The 20,917-nt window shown below is 38.5% G+C and overlaps 1 protein-coding gene across 12 annotated transcripts in view; it reads left to right on the top strand.

Annotated features, from left to right (window-relative positions):
- The window catches only part of CNOT4 (CCR4-NOT transcription complex subunit 4), a 149,637-nt gene that overhangs the window by 2,266 nt on the left and 126,454 nt on the right, over positions 1-20,917 (top strand). For 6 of the 12 annotated variants that reach the window (XM_055115403.2, XM_055115404.2, XM_034965035.3 and 3 more), the window contains exon 2: positions 265-350. The exons of the other annotated variants lie outside the window; for them this stretch is intronic. The gene's annotated coding sequence lies outside the window, so the exon portion shown is untranslated. The remainder of the gene's footprint in view (positions 1-264; positions 351-20,917) is intronic. 12 annotated transcript variants of the gene reach the window in all.

Genomic DNA, 20,917 nt, shown 5'->3' with positions numbered 1-20,917 from the left:
TCATTGCCCACTCGTCCTGCTGCTTGTTTTTTTGCTCCACTGCTACCACTCTGGAGTTAGCCTTTGCCCCCCTCTGGTGCTTGCAATCAGCCCACAGTGTATCTGCCACACTAGAGCTGCTTCCGATTTGCAGTCTTTCCTTCCACCACATCTGTCATTTTAAAGCTGCCCCTTAAGTATCTAGATTATGCTCCTGCTCCTGCTAACCCACCTGTTTCTCAGCCTTCTTGAGAATTGTCCGTTCCTTCCCTCTTTCCTGTACAGATCCTTTCAATATACACTTCCAGAAAAAGGGAAGCCCCGTGGTGGCCCTTGACAAGTAAAGGAAGTTGGGAAGTGAATGAAGTGAGGTAGGATACTATTAAACGTTATGAGTGAAGATCTTTTATTCAGGCTACTCCGGAGGGGACCGTTTTCGTTTTGCTTTCTGTGATCTATTTGTCGCTTATTCGCTCTGTTGTGTTAGGACGTGGCTTTTTCTCTTTTTTTTTCGTTTTGGACCGGTTTTATCATGCTACTAAGCGTTCTTTGGATTGCCTCTCCCCAGGACACTTAGTGTGGGCCCTGATTTATACCAATAAATATTAACCCCAGCATTACAAAATAAGATAAATCTGGCGCACATACAGAATTCATCTGTGAACTCCGCTAGCAAATATAAGTGATATTTTGATTACATGTGGGTTATGTGTGGGTTCTGTATTGAGGCTTGATTTTTGACTGAGTTTTATTGATGTTCAGCTTAATTGATGACATTTTATTTATGATTTGAGTGGAAATTTCCTCTCCAGTTAATATCAGATTTTCTTCTTATTTTTGGATTTGGGAAGTTCTCTTGACATTTCTAGGATGATAGTTATCAGAATAAATTGTCTTGTCTTGAAAATCCATTAGTTATGTATGCAAAAGAAAAATCGATATTTTTATATAAACCTAAGTTCCTCGTATTTTTCTCATAGAAAAGAAGGGGGCTGGGAAAAGAATGACAAAGCTGTGCACATACATGCATTTGGTGGAACTCACTGTCATTGTTATCTACAGTAAAAAGTAGAAAACTGGAAGCAAGAGGTGGCTTATGATGTCCATGTTTTGGTGAAAGCAAAATTAAGATGTACTGACTAATGGTAAAATGGGAAGAAGCAGCCCTGGCTATAATCAGACCACTGTGAGATAAAGAATTACCAGAAAAGCAACCAAGATTACATAGTTCAAATACATACATCCCAAGTTTAAACATGACATACATGACATTGTATTCTTAAGATATATGTAAAAATGTTTAAAATCAGTGACAGTCTCATGTGGCAGTCCATTACTGGGTTATTGTAATTTTTACAAATTTTACCTGTAAAATTTGGAACCTTAACATTTGGCATTATGTTCACTTGATTGTGATAAATGGTCTGTTTTACCAAATGTAAACTAAGGTTAGAAAAGCTGTTTATAAAACTTTTTTCTTTCAGCCACTTAAGCCCCAATTTGGGGGACCAAATAAATACCTACTCTTAGAACTGCAAGCAATTTATATAGCAAACTTTGTGCTAAGTTACAAGTTGAGTTTTGTTTTTTTTTTAATCACTTACATTTAGTTTATCAGTAGGAGTGTATTTAATAGTTGATCTTTAACTCTAAAAAATATACTTTTTGTTGTTGTAATACACTGGTGGAGAAGCTTTCCACTTTGAAAAATCCTAACACAGGTTTAGAAACTCTTGGCAGTCATACTTGACTGAATTGTAAGCAGTGAGTTCTAGGAGAGGATTGTTTGTCTGGTAGAAGGGAGTAAGTGATTTTAATACATCTTTTTTTTTAAAAAAAGGTATTTGTCTCACGAAATATTTTCTCAAGTAATTCTTTCCCCTCCATAATTTTTGCCCGCAGTTACTGAATTCTTCATTTCAGCCCTCTGAAGTCAAAAGGAATTTCCTTTTGTATCTTTAGTACGTTTAAAGAAGATATCTAAAGTTCTTTAACATTTTGATAGGAAATAGGAAGCTGAGGTTTCTAAATATTTTTGCTTGGTTTTAGTTTTTTGATCTAACGTTATGAACACTGAAGCTTCATATTTTCATGGTTTCTTTTGATAATTTGGAATACTTTCTGCCAGGTTGAGTAGTTGAATTCTTGAGATTGATAGATTATTTCTGTAAGAAGGTTTTGAACATGAATCACTTAAAGTTGGCCTATTATAAAATTAGGATGAGACAGTTATAATCAAATGACAAAGTGCAGAAAAATAAAATTGTTTTTGTAATGCCCTTCAACTTGAGTCTAAATGGGAGTACTAGCGATAACTTGCAACTCATTTGTTAAAGAAAGGGTGTTGCCAGAGGATGAACTCCTAGCTTTAGGGGAGTCTTATTTTAAAAATGATTTTGTGTGCTTTAAAGGAATGAAAAAATATCTTACCAGTTTAAGCAGTTTGGATTTAGAAATCTTCCCTTTTTTCTCCTCCCTAATCTTGGCTTTAAAAGGAATCCATATTCTTCAGTTTAATAAATTTATCTTTTTGTTGTTTTGTATGAGAAAAATATTAAATTTTCTTTCTTTTTCTTTTCTTTTCTTTCTTTTTTTTTTTTTTTTGAGACAGTCTCGCTCTGTCACTCAGGCTGGAGTGCAGTGGTGCGATCTTGGCTCACTGCAACCTCTGCCTCCCAGGTTCAAGCGATTCTCCTGCCTCAGTCTCTTGAGTAGCTGGGATTACAGGCGTGTGCCACCATGCCCGGCTAAGTTTTGTATTTTTAGTGGAGACGGGGTTTCACCATGTTGGTCAGGCTGGTCTTGAACTCCTGACCTCGTGATCCGCCCACCTTGGCCTCCCAAAGGGTTGGGATTACAGACGTAAGCCACCATGCCAGGCCTAAAATTAAATTTTCTAATGTGACTGCAAATAGTACTCAATTAAATATGTTTAAACTTAGTGTTATTATTTTTATAGATCATTTAAGTAAAATGGTTTTAATTTGTGAAAACTTCAGCCTCTGGTGAAAATTCAGTTAGTTAGCTCTCTTACAGTAACTATAATACTGTCTTGACTCTTTGTGAAGGAAGTTACATTCAGCTCATTTGGTTCTGAAGCAAACAGTAGGGAAATAGGTTATAGAGATTTTTGCTGTTCTAGAAACAGTATAACTAGAATGTACTATATAATTTTCTCAAAGGATTTCTTAATCTAAATGGAACTTGTAAATGGTTTTTATCCCACTGGAATAGCATGTATTGGATAAAACTTGTTTAACACATTCTGAGATTTTATAATATTTTATGTTACCTCAAAGATATTAGGAAAAATCTGCAAATATCCATTCCTGAATAAAAGATGACAATATCCTCAATATTTTAAAGATTGTAGTATATACATATTTTCCTCAAAAGTTGAGAGTACTCAAATTTAAAAGCTAGCGTAATTTACCCAGTTATTTTTGTGATGCAAGGAAAGAAGATATGTGGGACTTTTTAATCATGCATTTATTGGTTTTCTAAAAGAACTTCACAGTTGTTTTTAATCTTGTTATGTGGACTTCTTTATTAGAAAAGATTATGTGGTAAATGTCAACTTTTTCTACTATAATAGAATCTAACTGGTTCTGTGACACATTTCTTTTTTATGATACGATTCTTTATTATTTAATTACAAAGTTTATAAAAAATTTCACCACTATTTTGTCTCAGATTTTAGTACTTAGATTTTAGCAGCGTATTTTTCTTTTATCAGAAGAGAGAAATTATAAGCTACTAAAAAGAAGATGATTACTTTTACTTGGTAGGAAAACCTAACTTTAAGGATGGTATAACACAGTTTGAGTATGAGTTTATTTTTCATCTTAACAGGCTTATTTGTGAGTATGGCTTTTTTTCTCCCCGCTACTCCCCAAGACGGAGTCTCGCTCTGTCACCCAGGCTGGAGTGTAGCTGCACGATCTCGGCTCACTGAAGCCTCTGCTTCCCAGGTTCAAGCAATCCTCCTGCCTCAGCCTCCTGAGTAGCTGGGATTACAGACGTCCGCCACCACACTCAGCTAATTTTTGTATTTTTAGTAGAGATGGGGTTTCACCATGTTGACCAGGCTGTTCTCGAACTGCTGACCTCGTGATCTGCCTGCCTTAGCCTCCCAAAGTGCTGGGATTACAGGTGTGAACAACTGTGCCCGGCCTCAAGTATGGCTTCTTTATTATTAAACTCTGTTTATACAGGAGAGTTGTCCTGTTTTAAGCTTTAATTGCTTTGGGTGATGGGCAGATGATGTATTGCTATTAGGATAAGTCTTGCTATTTGTATAAGTGTGTATGTCAGATAACTGTTCAAAAACAACTTTTTTAAAGTATGGCTGCTAAAATCTCACCTCTTGAGTTTTAAAGCAATTATGGAGTAGAATTTGAAATCAAAATAATCAAAATTGGCTTGTGGATATGCCTAAAACCAGTTTGGAAAAAAGGTCAAGGCAAAAAAGCAGTGTAATTAGAAGAATAAAATGCTTTCCCTTAAAAATAGTAGATGTGGCCAGGCACGGTGGCTCACGCCTGTAATCCCAGCACTTTGGGAGGCCGAGGTGGGCAGATCACGAGGTCAGGAGTTCGAGACCAGCCTGGCCAACATGGTGAAACCCCATCTCTACTAAAAATACAAAAATTAGCCAGATGTGGTGGCACGTGCCTGTAATTCCAGCTATTCGGGAGGCTGAGGCAGGAGAATCATTTGAACTTGGGAGTCAGAGGTTGCAGTGATCTGAGATTGCGCCATTGCACTCTAGCCTGGGTGACAGAGTGAGACTTTGTCTCCAAAAAAAAAAAAAAAAATTAGTAGATCTTATGTTACTGCTTTTGGAAGCAATTAGTGAATGATGTAGGCAAAATAGTGATTGAAGTTTGAAAAGCAATTAGACTGAAATTTCAAAGGGGTGGAGCATTTCTTAATAGCAACAAACAGATACATGGTCATTAATCCAAATATCTGAAATTTTCTGAGCATGTTTTTCAGAGTTTGGAATAGAGTGGAAGTGCTAATTTTCTGATTATTTAAGAACCTTTTAATCCATTCCCTTAGAGCATCAGGTGTTTTCAGATTGTGAATTTTCTAAAATAACATTGGCTGATTTGTGTTATTGAACATTGGTTGTAGCAACTTTTCTCCTTTTTTCCCCTTTATTTTCTGCCTCCCATATTTTGCTTAAGATTTTTTTCTGAAGTTTTAAATTTTCGTCAGTTATTTGGGTGGACCGTCTTGTGAATGCTCTAATTGAATGAAGTTTTATAATATAAACAGTGTTGCTTTTAGTAGTTAGGATTAATTTTTCTTTTCATGGAAATCCTTTCTATTTGATTATATTTTTTCCTCTAACTTTTATTAATTCTAGATGAGAATTAGGATTCTGCATTAAATCTTTCTGCAAACATTTTTCTTACTGTCAGTAGGGACCTATGTATTCCTTGGGTAAAGAAAATGTTATATTTTGGTTTTGTCATTTAAAATGATATAAAGACGTTATTAGTACTTTTTTAAAAAGGAACTTTTGGTATTTTTAAACAAGTACAAAAGTAGGTATGAACCACCATATACCTGTTACTCAGCTTCAAATAGTATCAAATCTTAGTCATTACATTGTTTCATTCGTACTAGAACTTTTTTTCTTTTTTTTTTTTTTGAGATGGTCTCTGTTGCCCAGGCTGGAGTGCAGTGGCATGATCCTAGCTCATTGTAGCCTTGAACTCCTGGGTTCAAGCAATTCTCCCACCTCAGCCTCTCAGGTTGCTCTGACTACAGGCACGGGACCATGCCCAGCTAATTTTCTTATTTTTTGTGGAAATGGGGGCTCATCCTGTTGCCCAGGGTAGTCTCAAACTTCTGGGCTTAAGTGATCCTCTTATCTCAGCCTCCCAAAGTGCTGGGATTGCAGGTGTGAGCCACTATGCTGTGATATAATAAAATGTCTTTATTTATTTATTTTGAGATGGTGTCCGACTCTGTCACCCAGGCTAAAGTGGCAGTGGTGCCATCCCGGCTCACTGCAACTTCTGCTTTCTGGGTTCAAGCGGTTCTCCTGCCTCAGCCTCCCAAGTAGCTAGAACTACAGGCGTGTGCCACCATGCCCAGCTAATTTTTATATTTGTGGTAGAGACAGGGTTTCACCATGTTGGCCAGGCTGGTCTCAAACTCCTGACCTCAGGTGATCCACCTGCCTCAGCCTCCCAAAGTGCTGGGATCACAGACGTGAGCCACTGTGCCCTGCCAAAATCAGGATTATTTAATCAACTTTTCTTTTTTTCTTTTTTTTTTGAGATGGAGTTTTGCTCTTGTTGCTCAGGCTGGAGTGCAGTGGTATGATCTTGGCTCACTGCAACCTCTGCCTCCTGGGTTCAAGCAACTCTCCTGCCTCAGCCTCCTAAGTAGCTGGGATTACAGGCGCCCGCCACCACACCTGGCTAAGTTTTTGTATTTTTAGTAGAGACAGGGTTTCACCATGTTGGCCAGGCTGGTCTTGAACTCCTGACCTCAGGTGATCTGCCCGCTTCGGCCTCCCACAGTGTTGGGATTACAGGCCTGAGCCACTGCACCCAGCCTTAATCAATTTTTCAAACAGACTTTGCTTATGGAACCACTTCTTGGAAAATTTGGCAGAACTTCTTTGTAGAGTTTATCTTGTCAAGAATGCTTTCATAATGATATAATTAGCACTGTCCAAAGCAGTGTACAAATAATGTGTGCTACATGTAGTATGAGTCCAGTCTGTTTGTACAGGGATATCTTCAGACTAAAGTCCTAGGAGTGAGGCTTCCTGAAGAAGATGAGTCTTGAATAAAGATTGTGTACTGTTTGTATAGGCTAGCATATCCAGAAGGAGAACATTATGTACGTTCTATATAGGGAATGGAAGCATGTCTTAGTTCATTTTATGCTGCTATAACAGAATACCACAGACTGGATAATTATAATCGACAGAAATGTATTTGGCTCATGGTTTTGGAGACTGGGAAGAACCAGAACATGGCACTGGCATCTGGCAGGGCCGTCATGCTATGTCATCCCATGGTGTAAGGTAGAAGAGCAAGAGAGGGTGAGAGAACAAGAACAGAGAGGGCAGAACTTGCTTTTTATCAGGAACCTACTTCCATTACTATGGCATTATCATTGATGAGGGTAGAGCCCTCATAGCCTAATCACCTCTTAATGGCCTCAACTCTTAATACTACCACACTGGCAATTAAATTTCAATATGCGTTGTGGAGGAGACATTTAGACCACAGTAAAGAATGAGCAAACACTTGATAGGGGCTAGCATGATGTGAGAGGGATGTAAGGAGTCTGATCTCAATGGACTAAAGTGTTAATTACTGGGAATGGTGGCAGATAAATTTGTATTAGTAGGGTAGAGCTAGATTATGAAAGGTGTATTGGTGTCAGGTTGAATTTAATCTGCTGAGCAATAAGAAGCCAGTAGAGGTTGATAGGGAGCAGGAGAAAACATGAGAGTGTTTTTCAGAAAGATTACTCTTTCAATAGTGTGCAGCATATTTTGGGGTTGACAGTTGAGGTTTGTTTGAAAAATTAGAGACCAAGCCACTGAGGTAAGGAGCTATTCTGAGAGACGTTAGGATGGAAATTCTACAGGATTTGTCAGATAATTGATTCCATCTCCTCTTTAGTCCCTCATGCCCTAAAGTGACACCAAGGTTTTGAAGAGTAGAGAACTGAGGAAATGTGGTCTATTTGTCTTTGATAGTAAACTGCAATTTGTTATCCAATTCTTCGCAAAAGCGAAGAAAGTGATAGATGATTACTCCAATAACAGCCTCAAAAAGTTTTAGTAGGCCTGGTGTGGTGGCTCACACCTGTAATCCCAGCACTTTGGGAGGCTGAGGTGGGAGGATTGCTTGAGGTCAGGAGTTTGAGACCAGCCTGGCCAACATAGTGAAACCCCATCTCTACTAAAAATACAAAAATTAGCTAGGTATGGTGGTGTGCCCCTGTAATCCCAGCTACTTGGGAGGCTGAGGCTGGGATAATTGCTTGAACCTGGGAGGCGGAGGTTGCAGTGAGCCAAGATGGCACCACTGCACTCCAGCCTGGGCTACAGAATGAAACTCTGTCTCCAAAAAAAAAAAAAAAAAGTTTAGTAGAAAATAGCTACCAGTGTTTTTGAATGATTTTAAAGATATTCACTGGAGAATAGGAGCTTGGAAAATAAAGAAATATTATCTTTATTACAGTAAGAGAAATGAACATACTTCATTTGTAAAAGAGAAATTTAGGCCTTACCTGCTTCCTATGTGTATATTAGTTCAGAACGGTTATTAGGAGACTACTCACATTTGAATAGCTATAACCAGTAAATATTACTGGATGACTTTAATAATGGCCTGATCAGAGCTAAAGAAAATTCTGATGAAGTAGGGCATTAAATATTTCTAGCTACCAACTCCCTTTAAGGATGAATAAAGGTAGGTCCGCAGGCTGAGGAAGTATACAGGGAGATTGTGAAATGAAAACTTATCCTTTCATTTACTTCGATATCTTTGTTTTGCACAGGTAATATTAAAAAACAGGTCTGGTTAAACATCAGCCGTATATGTTTTGGTTGGAATTTTTTTTTAAGTTCTGTGAACTTTGAAGTTTTTTTTTAATTCTTTGTTTTGGTTTGTAGACCCTGCATTAAGCCAACTTTCTGGATCTGTTGTGTATTTCTGGATAGCATACTTTGTTTTGTGAAGGAAAATTTTACATTTTATTTTAAAGCTGGGGAAAAAAAGTAGGTTTCTTGTTTCTCGCTTTGTAAATGAGGTAGATGAATAATACTGTATTGCCACTTATTATCTTCTTGCTTCCTTCAATGTCTCAGGTATTCCTCTACTGTATGTAGCATGTGGATCTCAAAGTTTCCCACAGTTGAGTCTGAAAACATCTCAACTGTGCTTATAATTTTAAAATTAAACTTAATTTTACCATTTTCTTTATTGTTATTATAAAATATAGGACCTATCATAATGCCATGAACCTTTTAGTGACTTGGGAAATAGTGATTAAGATGATGCAACATAGTACATTATTGGGAAATAATCTGTTTTTCGTTGGCATCGCCTCTATCCTTAGACCTCTTTCATTCTAGTAATATGACAGAAATATTTTTGACATTTTAAAACTTCCTTATTTAGCTGATCGTGTGTGCTGTTGAAAATGAACACTAGAATAGAAAGCCATTGCCTTCTCCTTGGGGGGTTTGTTTTAACAGGGGTTTTCATGTTTTAATTTTGGATTTGAGATTTGAGTTGAGATATCCATTGTGTAGAGAATCTTGAGAAGGATTATCCATCTTTCTTGATGTCACCAGTGTATGTGGGAGGGAAGAAAATATCAAATACAGGGTATACAGGAGAACCTTAGTATTTGGGAATATCTTCAGTGATAGCTGCCAAATCCAGTGTTTTCCCCAGGAAATTTGTATTTAATCCCTTGGAGTATGGGATGACTTTATGAGTGTCATAGTGGGTTGCTGTAGGTGAGGAGAGGAGAAAACGACTCCCTGTTTGAAAAATCTTTTCCAAACTGTTCGAAAATTTGAGATTAAATTGAATTAATCTCAAATTATTAATAGTTTATGTTTTTTTTTTAATTCATACAGTGCTTGGGAAGAAATTGGTTTTCTGTGAGTGGCCTTGGGGGTGCTTTGGGTGCTTTCCTTACCCAGGAAAAGGGAGGAGAGGCAGAAAATAAAGTGGGGAATAGTAGCTGCTGTGGATTTTTGCCTAAGGCATTGATGGCATTGTTTTTTTGGCTGCCTTTATCTACATACCTTTTCTTTTCTAGTTAGGCTGTCATTACTAGTTGGAAAGGCTACATACAGTCTAGCCTTTTCCAAATCAAACTAGCATCCCTGTCCTGGTTTGTTTGTTTTAATCTCTCCATCTCAAAACCTGACAAATTTATGTCTTTTCTCTGCCTGAAGAGCAGGGGAAACTGGAAAGAGAAGAAAATGATAATGTTGTAGTTAGGCACTCCCTATCTTTTAATATGTCAGGATTGTTTTATGAAAAAACCTCTGCCTTTGGATTTTAATTTTATGTAATCAGTTATAAAATAATTGAATTCTCTATGAGTCCTTAGAAACCCTTTAAAAGATCCTTTAGCCATAAAGTTGGTGATAGGTTGAAGAGTACCTATATGAGTTAAATGCTTTGGGGATTTTTTTTGCTTCTCCTAAATTTTTTTCTGTCACACAGGACCTAGTCCTACATGTGAATTTTGCTTCCAAAAAGTAAAGCTGGCAGTCTTTTAATCCCAGCACTTTGGGAGGCCGAGGCAGGTGGATCACGAAGTCAGGAGTTCGAGACCAGCCTGGCCAACATGGTGAAACCCTGTCTCTACTAAAAATAGAAAAATTAGCCGGGCATGGTAGCATGTGCCTGTAATCCCAGCTACTCAGGAGGCTGAGGCAGGAGAATCACTTGAACCTAGGAGGCGGAGGTTGCAGTGAGCCAAGACCATGCCATTGCACTCCAGCCTGGGTGACAGAGCAAGAGTCCGTCTCAAAAACAAACAAACAAACAAAAAAACCTTAAAGATTGTATTCAAATCTATTTTGATTCTGATGAAAGCAAGGATGACAGCAAAATACTTTAATATATGCATGCTAACAAAAGAACACAAGTTAGACCTGTGTCACCATATATTCTTTGTCATGCCTAGCAAGTATTTTCAGCTTTGGGGAACTCTGAATGATAGATGGTGTATTCATGTTTGTAGATTGTGGTTTTTATTATATACTATTAAATTCTATAATTTAAACTTGACATATTAGAGGAAATATTGTTCTTCATTATTTGGAGTAAAGGATTAATTTATTATACATAACTTTTTATAGTCGAATATAGTTTTCAGTTTCAGTTTTGAACTCTATTTGTTTTTATTACTTCTGCTGGGAGTATGCTGGGTAGTATGGAACCAGGCTTCCTACATATGAATGTTGGCTCTGCCGCTTACTTACTATCTGTGAGACCTAGGTTGTTACTTTACTGTCTTTGGGACTCAGCTTCCTCATTTGTAAAATGGAGATACCAGGATTGTTGTGTAGAATAAATGGGTTAATGTATATAAAGTGCTTGGAATAGTGTTTGGCACATCGTCGCTTTGTCTAAGTGTTTGCTATTTTTATGCATTTGAAGGAATAAAAAACATTCATCTTTGAATTTCTCTATTAATTCAGTACACTTGTAAAACAATGTCTAAGTACTAAACATATATTTTCAGTAATCACTTGACCACATAGAAATATAAGGAATGTGTTTGAGGGGTAATCAGAAGATTGGCCTGCCTGGAATTCCCTTGAATCAGAGAGTAATGGAAAATGAACCTGTATGGATACAATAGAAAATGATTATCAAGTGTTTTGAACTAAGGCATAGAAAATTAGATGCTGATAAGAGGGGAATCATTGCAAGCTTGTTATTGTTGTTTTTAAGTCATGATAGTGATGTGTTTGAAATAGTATTTAGGGGAAGATAGTTTTGAGTGTGCTTGGTAGCATAGAATTATTTCACTATAAGGACAGAGGATTTTTTTTTTGGTCTGTTCTGTTCACTAATCTATTTTAAGCAACCCAAACAGAACCTGGTTGATGGTAGATGCTCAATAAATACTTAATTGGATGAATGAACCTTAAAAGAGACTATCAGAATCTTTTATTTTTATTTTTATTTTGAGACAGTGTCTCACTCTCTCACCCAGGCTATAGTGCAGTGGCGCAATCTTGGCTCACCACAACCTCCGCCTCCTGGGTTCAAGCAATTCTCCTACCTTAGCCTCTTGAGTAGCTGGGACTACAGGCACGTGCCACCATGCCTGGCTAATTATTGTATTTTTTGGTAAAGATGGGGTTTCACTGTGTTGGCCGGGCTGGTCTTGAGCTCCTGGCCTCAAGCAATCCGCCTGCCTCGGCTTCCCAAAGTGCTGGGATTATAGGCGTGAGCCACCATGCCTGACCCTATGAGAATATAAAAAAAGAGCTGGGTGCAGTGGCTCACGCCTGTAATCCCAACACTTTGGGAGTCCGAGGCTGGAGGATAGCTTGAGCCCAGGAGTTATGTTAGCCCGTCTTGGTCAATTATAGTGAGACTCCATTTCTTAAAAAAAAAAAAAAAATAATAATAATTATCCAGGCTTGGTGGTGCACTCATGTAGTCCCAGCTACTTGGGAGTTTAAGTGGGGAGGATCGCTTGAGCTTGAGAGATCAAGGCTGCAGTGAGCTGTGATTGTGCCACTTCACTCCAGTCTGGGTGAGAGACTCTGTCTCAAAAAATAAAAAGAAAATGAGAGAAGAACAGTGGACTCAACTTAAACTTTTGGGGTTCCTACGTTTCAGGGGTAGAAGTGAAAAAGATACTTTAATAAGAACAGTAGGAGAGGTAAAAGGAAGATGGAAAAGTTTGGCTCAGAATCCAAAGGAAGAGATTTTCTAAGGGAAAGGTCAGAGAGAGAGAGAGAAAGAGGAATAGGAAGATTCAGGATAGTGTTGCTTCTAGGTAGCCAAGGAGGTTTCAGGAAGAAGGGCACAGAGGTGGACATAGTCCAATACGAAGTTCGAGGAGAATGAGAATAGAGAAAGAATCCTTTGGCTTGGTGGTGTGAGGGTCACTGACCACATTAAAGCAGTTTCAGTACACTAAGAATGGTAATATAAATCAGATTGCAGGGAGGTTAAGGAAGATGTTAAGCAGAGACTGATAAAGACTATTCAGTTGGCCTGGCACAGTGGCTCACGCCTGTAATCCCAGCGCTGTGGGAGGCCAAGGTGAGCAGATGACGTGAGGTCAGGAGTTTGAGACCAGCCTGGCCAACATGGCGAAACCCCGTCTCTAATAAAAATACTGAAATTAGTTGGGCATGGTGGTGCGTGCCTGTAATTCCAGCTACTTGGGAGGCTGAGGCATAAGAATCACTTGAACCCGGGAGATGGAGGTTGCAGTGAGTGGAGATTGCGCCACTGCACTCCAGCCTGGGTGACGGAGTGAGACCTCTTGTCTCAAAAAACAAAAAAACAAAAACTATTTAGTCAAGAAAATAACTGTAAAAATGGCCAGAAAACAATATAATAGGAGCATTCACAGTTTTTGTATGTATACTGTAAGAGAGTCTGTTTATTAGAGGTGAGAAAACTTGAGACAGTTTGTGCTGAATATTATTCTTTTTCTTTATTTTCGAGACAGGATCTTCCTCTGTTTTCCAGGCTGGAGTGCAGTGGCACAATCATAGCTTATTGCAGCCTTGAACACCTGGGCTCAAGCAATCCTCCCACCTTGGCCTCCCAAAAGCACTGAGATTTACAGATATGAGCTATTGCTCCCACCCAGCCCTGAATGTTCTTAAATTTCTTTCTTTCTTTCTTTCTTTCTTTTTTTTTTTTTTTTGACACAGGGTCTCACTCTGTTACCTAGGCTGGAGTGCAGTGGCGAGATCTTGGCTCCTTATAGCCTCCCAGGCTCAGGTAATCCTCCCACCTCAGCCTCCCAAGTAGCTGGCACTGTAGGTGCATGCCATCACATTCAGCTATTTTTTTTTTTTTTTTGAGGCAGAGTCTCACTCTGTCTCCCAGGCTGGAGTGCAGTGGCGCAGTCTCGGCTCACTGCAGCCTCCGCCTCCCGGGTTCAAGCGATTCTCCTGCCTCAGCCTCCTGAATAGCTGGGACTACAGGTATGTGCCACCATACCCGGCTAATTTTTGTATTTTTAGTAGAGACAGGGTTTCACCATGTTGGCTAGGCTGGTCTCAAACTCCTGACCTCAGGTAATCTACCCGCCTTGGCCTCCCAAAGTGCTGAGATTACAGGCGTGAGCCAACTTTTCGTATTTTTGTGGAGATGGAGTTTTGCCATGTTTATTGCCCAGGCTGGTCTTAAATTTCATAATAGGGAATATGTATTGTATATGTTTCTCCAGGGCTCTGCTACTTGCTAACCATGTGATCTTGGGAAACTTTGCTTAATATTTTTGTGCCTCAGTTTTCTGCCCTGTAAAATGGAGGCAAAAGGAATACCTATTTCATAGATCTGTTGTGAGGATGTAATTATTTAATCTTTTAAAAACACTTAGAACAATGCTATGTGGTAAATGTTTCATAAATGTTAGCTATTATCTACTGCTGAAGTAAAATAGAGTAAAAATGGTGGCTTGAAGAAAAAATAGAAGAAGAAAAGAATTTAATAATGCAAACTAGTGGCAAAAACTAAATGGAAAGGTCTTAGGGCCTTTTCCGTGGATGTTATTGGAGAAAACTTTGGATGTCTACTTACTCTATTTATTTACACTTGGATTTCAGGCCCCTTTCCTCTAATATTTGCACTGTTTTACTTTTTTCTGTAACACTTATGTTCTGACATATCATATAATTAATATATATACTGTTTGTTGTTCATCTCTTTCCAGGGTAGGGATATTTGTTTTGATCCCTGATGTATTCCAGGTTCTGGGAATAGTACTTGGCACATAATAGGTGCTCAATATTTGCTTGTTGGATTAATAAGTTAATCTACCATTGAAGTAGGATGGATGGAGAAAAGTGTTCAAAGTGCTGGTGGTCCTTTTTTTTTTTTTTTTTTGAGACGGAATTTCATTCTTGTTGCCCAGGTTGTAGTGCAATGGCGCGATCTCGGCTCCCTGAAACCTCCACCTCCCGGGTTCAAGCTATTCACCTGTCTCAGCCTCCCGAGTAGCTGGGATTACAGGTGCGCACTACCATGCCTGGCTAATTTTTGTATTTTTAGTAGAGACGGGGTTTCACCATGTTGGCCAGGCTGGTCTTGAACTCCTGACCTCAGGTGATCTGCCCGCCTCGGCCTCCCAAAGTGCTGGGATTACAGGTGTGAGCCACTGCGCCCCACCGCTGGTGGTACTTTTTTAGAGAAGCCAGTTCTCAGATTGATGGACACTATAAAGGACTTTACCTTCTCAAAGACTTCCTCCTGTTTCTCAAATGAGTTTTCTGAGTTTTTTTTTTTTTTTTTTTTTTTGGCACAGGTTTTCTTGAAATCACTTGGGAAACCCATTTGTTAATAGTTGAGGAAAGGAATCTATAAATGAATCTCTTTTTGTTTGATACAATACTTATATTTTACATTTGATTAGCTAATGAAAGCCTATCCGTGAGCGCTTATTAGATGCTAAGCACTATTCTAACCTCCTTATTAGTTTCAAAAAATTCTATAACACCTTACAAGTGCATTACAGTTTCTTTGCAAGCCATTATTAAGGTTTAAGGGGAGGCCCTTTGTACTGAGACCAAAAGCATGATTCCCCAAACTGTTGTCTTCCATTGATAGGGAGCTTCAGATACCACATTCCTTCCTCCAATATTCATAGCTTTGACACTGCTACTTGTATTAGTCCACCAGGACTAATCTCATTATGTTCTTTATCCCTTTTCCCTTTTTATGTCAGTTACTATCAGTCTCCTAGGTGATACTCATGTCCCCACAAGGTTTGGTATATTTACTATTTTTTTCAATCCTCTTCAACTCTTGAAATCTTGCCATTGTGCAACCCAGTGGAATTCACAGTCTATCATCAGCAAAATTTCCTGTATCCTTGTTTGTCTTTCTCTGAACATTTTGTCTACTTCGTACTTTGCTGAGGATGCTGCTTCCCCTGTGGCTGTCTTATACATTGGCAATTAAATATTTCATTTTTTTCTGATAATGTCATCAAGGATCAGTGGGGAGTCCTATGCACTGAGACTTGAAACTACATTTCCTGGCCAGGCATGGTAGTATACACCTGCAGTCCCAGCTACTTGAGAGGTGGAGGCAGGAGGATCCCTGAGCTCAGTTCAAGGCTAGCCTAGGCTACATAGTGAGACCCTGTCTCTAAAAACAAACAAGCAAACCAACCAACCAACCAACCAACCAACCAACCAACCATTTTCCAGCTCTGACCTACTCCATTTGAACAGGAGTCAAGAGGGAGCCTGGTTCCACTGACTGGAACCAGGAGCCTGGAGATGGGGCAGTTGTCCACCATTCTCTTGTTCTCCTTAAAACTTGTCTATTAACAGGTTATATTGTCTGTAAATCCTCATGTTTGCTGGCATCTACTGCAACCTGGGTTACACCTTCTCTTTTCTTGACTGGTTTAGCTCCTGGCTCACTGTCATTCTTCTAACACTAAGTCTCTTTTAATTCTTGATAATTTCAATATATATCACTATGGTCCCTCTAATACTGTGACCTCTTAATTTCTAAATGTCTTCTTTAATGATCTTACTCTCTAGCCCATTTAAGGCACTTCATGGTCCTATCTTTTTTATGCATTAAAAAAGATATTTTGTAAAGATGGGGTCTTGCTGTGTTGCCAAGTCTGGTCTGAAACTCCTGGCCCCAAGTAGTCCTCCTTTCTTGGCCTCCCAAAGAGCTGGGATTACAAGTGTGAGCCACCATACCTGGCCTCATGATCATGTCATATACCTTGTTATTACCAATAACTTGAAACCTGTTCATTTTTTCTAAGCTGTTTCTGACTGCTGTCTTTTCAGCCCATTCTACCTGGTACCTCAACTCAACAGTTCCTCCCCATCATTAAAACTGTCAGTCCACTGATTATATTCCCTTTTCGCTGTGCCTTGCCCCCTTGATTTCCTTTCTTCCTTCCTTACCTTGTATAATTCAATCGCCAGTCATATTGCATATGCCTTCAACTCACTTGCTCCTTTCTGGCCTTTTCATAATTAGTTGGCAAAAACCTCAATCTTAGGTAAATCAACTCTTTGAGTACTTCATATCTACATCTGTGCGGCTGAAAGTGACTGAAGAAAAATACAAATATGATAACTGCTCTCACTTTAAATTCATGATAAGAAACCTCAGGTTTCTTGCCCTGAATATTGTCTGGCAATTGTACTCTATTTTCTTAGTCCATTCAGTCTCCCCTTTCATAGATGACTTAGTTTGTACCCTTACTTTTCTCTTCAAACTTCCAACACTCTTCCTCATACTCACTCTCAGTTGATGGACCTGATTTCTACTTCATTGTAAGATGCAAGCAGTCAGAAGAACACTTACAGACTCCTGCCACCACATGTATGTATTGACTACATCTGTACTCAATAGACCTTGCTGCTGTCTTTGTGTTACTATAGATTTACTCTCTATGTTTCTATATAGTCCCAGGTCCTCTGATTAATGCATTAATGAACTGTGAAGTTCTTTTTATGCCAACCACTCTCCAAGGTTCTTTATATACAGTGTAGTATGTAACTCCTATAGATTTACTCTGGACATTGCCCTAGCCATTCTCCCTTCTCTCTGTATATCATCAATTCGTCTCTTCTGGATAATTCCCATCAATATACAAGCATACTGTTACTTTTTTCATCATAAAAATATCTTCCCTCAATTGCTCTTTCTTGCTCTCTTTCTGTAGAACCCCTTAAAGCATTGTCTAAATGCACTTGTCCTAATTTCTTTCTCATGTTCTCTCTTAAGCCTGTTCTAATCAGGCTTTGCCCCTACCACTGTGCTAAGATTGCTTTTGTTAATGTCTTCCAATAAATGACATTATTAAATCTAGTAGTCAGTTCTGTCATTATCTTGGGTGATGATCTACGTTTGACAAAGTTATTTTCTCCTTGTCTTTGATATACTTGTTTAACTTGCCTTTTAGGCTACTACATTTACTTGGTTTTCCTCAAAATTCATTGGCTGCTCCTCCTTAGTCTTCCTTAGTAGATTTTCCTTTTTGCCTACCTCTAAACATTGGAATATCCCAAGGCTCACTCCTTGGTTATCTTCTCTATCTATGCTCATTCCCTTAGCAATCTCTGTTAGTTTGGTGGCTTTGAATATTTTTCTCTCAAATGAATTTTTTCAGCCCAGATCTCTCCGTAACTCCTTATTTTTATATCCAGTTGCCTATGGTGAATGGCTCTTAAACATCTCACACTCAACATGTCCAAAATGGAAATCTTGCTTTTCCCTCCCAAACCTGCTCTCTCATACCTACTCTGTCCACATAGCCTTCCTCATCTCAGTTCTTGGCAGCTTTCCAGTTGCTCAGGCCAGAAACCTTGGAGTCATTCTTGACTCTTGCTGTCTTATCCTCTTATCCTACATTCATTCCTTCAGAAGTTGTTGTCTCTAACTTTAAAACATATCCAGAATTCAACCAGTTTTCACTGTCTCCACAGCCACCATCATCTCTTGCTGGGTAATGGCAGCAGCCTTTTAACAGGTTTTCCTGCTTCTACCCTTGCCCTCTGTAGTCTGTTATTAACACAGCAGTCAAAAAGATCCTTTGAAAATTTAAGTCATATGGCAAGAGATTTTGTACTACATTTAAGAAGTTTCATGAGTTGATAAGATTAGAGATTGTTCTAGCCAATGATATTTTACTAAATCATGTCAGCCTTGAAGGCACATTTAAGGCAGGCTTTGAGTATGCTTGTTTGTGTGGGTGGGGAAGGAGTGGTCAGAGATGGTTCATAGCCTCCATCTTTTCTCCTCACTAACACTTGCCTTTTCCACCATATGCACGAAAAGACATATTTGTTCCTGAGGAAATTAGAAAGGGAGGGCCTGAGTTGGTTGCTATTCCTGAAAGTTTCTTTCAATGGAATACTGGATCATTGTTTTTGAAGAGGTCTGTTGTTACTTCATTATTACCTCCTTTAGCAGCACCCTTGTTTTCCTCCAACCTCTGCCAAGATTAGTGTCCTGTGTCTACATTTGCCCCTTCTGTTTCTCATACTCCCAGATGGAAATATTATATTTCTTAGGACTTTTCGCTCTATTTGAATTAGTATTTTATACTCGAAACCCTTCAGAAATCCTGAAATCCATTCTTATGCTTTCTATGTGAGTTGGTTTTATTTTTGTTAATAATGTTTCAACAGAATTATAGTGGACATGATAGCAAAAGGGAAATTGATACTAATATGTAACGAAGAAATCGTGTGAAATTGTGAAGAAAATGAACGATATTTTTATTGAGTACTTTGAAGGTACTTGTCATAAACTAACAATGCTAATGATTTCTAGAGGAGTTATATACTACACTGTATATAAAGAACCTTGGAGATTGGTTGGCATAAAAAGAACTTCACAGTTCATTTCTTTTATCTGTTTACATTCTTTTCTCTAGAGGCAAATGTTCTTTAATCAGTTTTCCTTTGATTCTCTTTCAGAGAGGCTCATGTAGTGGGATCAACAATCATATCACTGTTGTGGCATTGTATATATGTTAACTATTGATTTTGCATTCTTTTAGATTATAATATTTAATCTCTTGGTCTGAAGGTAGATATATTCCTGTTTTCTCAAGCTGTTTCTTAGACCTTTATTGTCCAGTATGGTACCCACTAGCCATATGGGACTACTGAGCACAGGAAATGTGGCTAGTCGGCCAGGCGCGGTGGCTCATGCCTGTAATCCCAGCACTTTTGGAGGGTAAGGCGGGCAGATCACACGAGGTCAGGAGTTCAAGACTAGCCTGGCCAACATGGAGAAACCCTATCTCTACTGAAAATACAAAAATTAGCCGGGTGTGGTTGTGGGCGCCCGTAGTCCCAGCTACTCGGGAGGCTGAGGCAGGAGAATTGCTTGAGCTGGGGAAGCGGAGGTTGCAGTGAGCTGAGATCACGCCCTTGCACTCCAGCCTGGGGGACAGAGCGAGACTGTCTCAAAAAAAAAAAAAAAAAAAAAAGAAATGTGACTAGTCTGAATCAAGATTGTGCTAAGTGCAAAATACACACTGGAGTTAGAATCCTTAGTAACAAAATTTTATAAAATGTGTAATATTTCTTATTAGTAATTTAAAAATATAGATTATATGTTGAGCTGATTTGTTGGGTTAAATAAAATTAATTTTACTTGTTCGTATTTTTTCTAAATATGGCTAGTGGAAAATGTAAAATTATATATGTGATTTACGTTATATTTCTCTTGGATAGTGCTGTCTTAAACTTATATTTATTTCTCTTTGGCCCTAAAACTTCTGAAGTTGTTTTTAACTCTGTTAATGATCTGTTATATATTCACTAAAATATGATTTTGGTATTATGTATTATAAAATAATTTGTTTTTTTCTGAAGGAACAACTTTTATGTTTTTATCCTTCTTAGTCCTAACTTTGTCAAGTCTTGAGTTTTCTTTTTCCTTTTTTTAAAAACTCTTTGACTTTTGCCATACCTTACCCATGGTAGTACTACACAAGCATAACTTATTCTTTCTCTACATTGCTTGGGAGAATTTTGAAAAGGGAATTTGAAATTATGAGTATCAGAGTTGATCTTTTATTTACTTTCCTTCTTAATATTAGGACTGTTAATAATAATACATTCTATAATTCCTCCATGATAACATAATTTTAAAATTTAAAATAAAGGCAAATTTTATCAGGTAAAAAAGTGCATTGAAAAAGTTACATAGGAGGAAAGAGATTTTTGTCTGCTTTAACATAAAACCCAGCAAATAAACAAAACACCTGCACTGACTCATTCTACTGGCACACATTTTGTACATTTTTATAAACTTAGACTCTAACAGCCACTATTAGCTTTTTTTCTTCAAAGATTTCAGTTTAGGCTGGGCACAGTGGCTCACGCCTGTAATCCTAGCACTTTGGGAGGCCGAGGTGGGCGGATCACTTGAGGTCAGGAGTTCAAGACCAGCCTGGCCAACATAGTGAAACCCCTTCTCTACTAAAAATACAGAATTTAGCTGGGTGTGATGGCATGTGCCTGTAGTGGTATGACTGTCTTGCCTCAGGAGGCTGAGAATCGTACCATTCAGTACCAGTCGTACCACTCAGGAGGCTGAGGCAAAAGAATCGCTTGAACCTGGGAGGTGAAGGTTGCAGTGAGTTGACATCATGCCACTCACTGCACTCCAGCCTGGGTAACAGAGCTCAAAAAAAGACTTAAGTTTATGGTTTTATTTATATTAAT

This window comes from Pan paniscus, chromosome 6 (genome assembly GCF_029289425.2).
Source record: "Pan paniscus chromosome 6, NHGRI_mPanPan1-v2.0_pri, whole genome shotgun sequence".
NCBI lineage: Eukaryota > Metazoa > Chordata > Mammalia > Primates > Hominidae > Pan > Pan paniscus.
The sequence above is the reverse complement of the archived record's forward strand: the minus strand, read 5'-3'. Positions and strand labels throughout refer to the sequence as shown.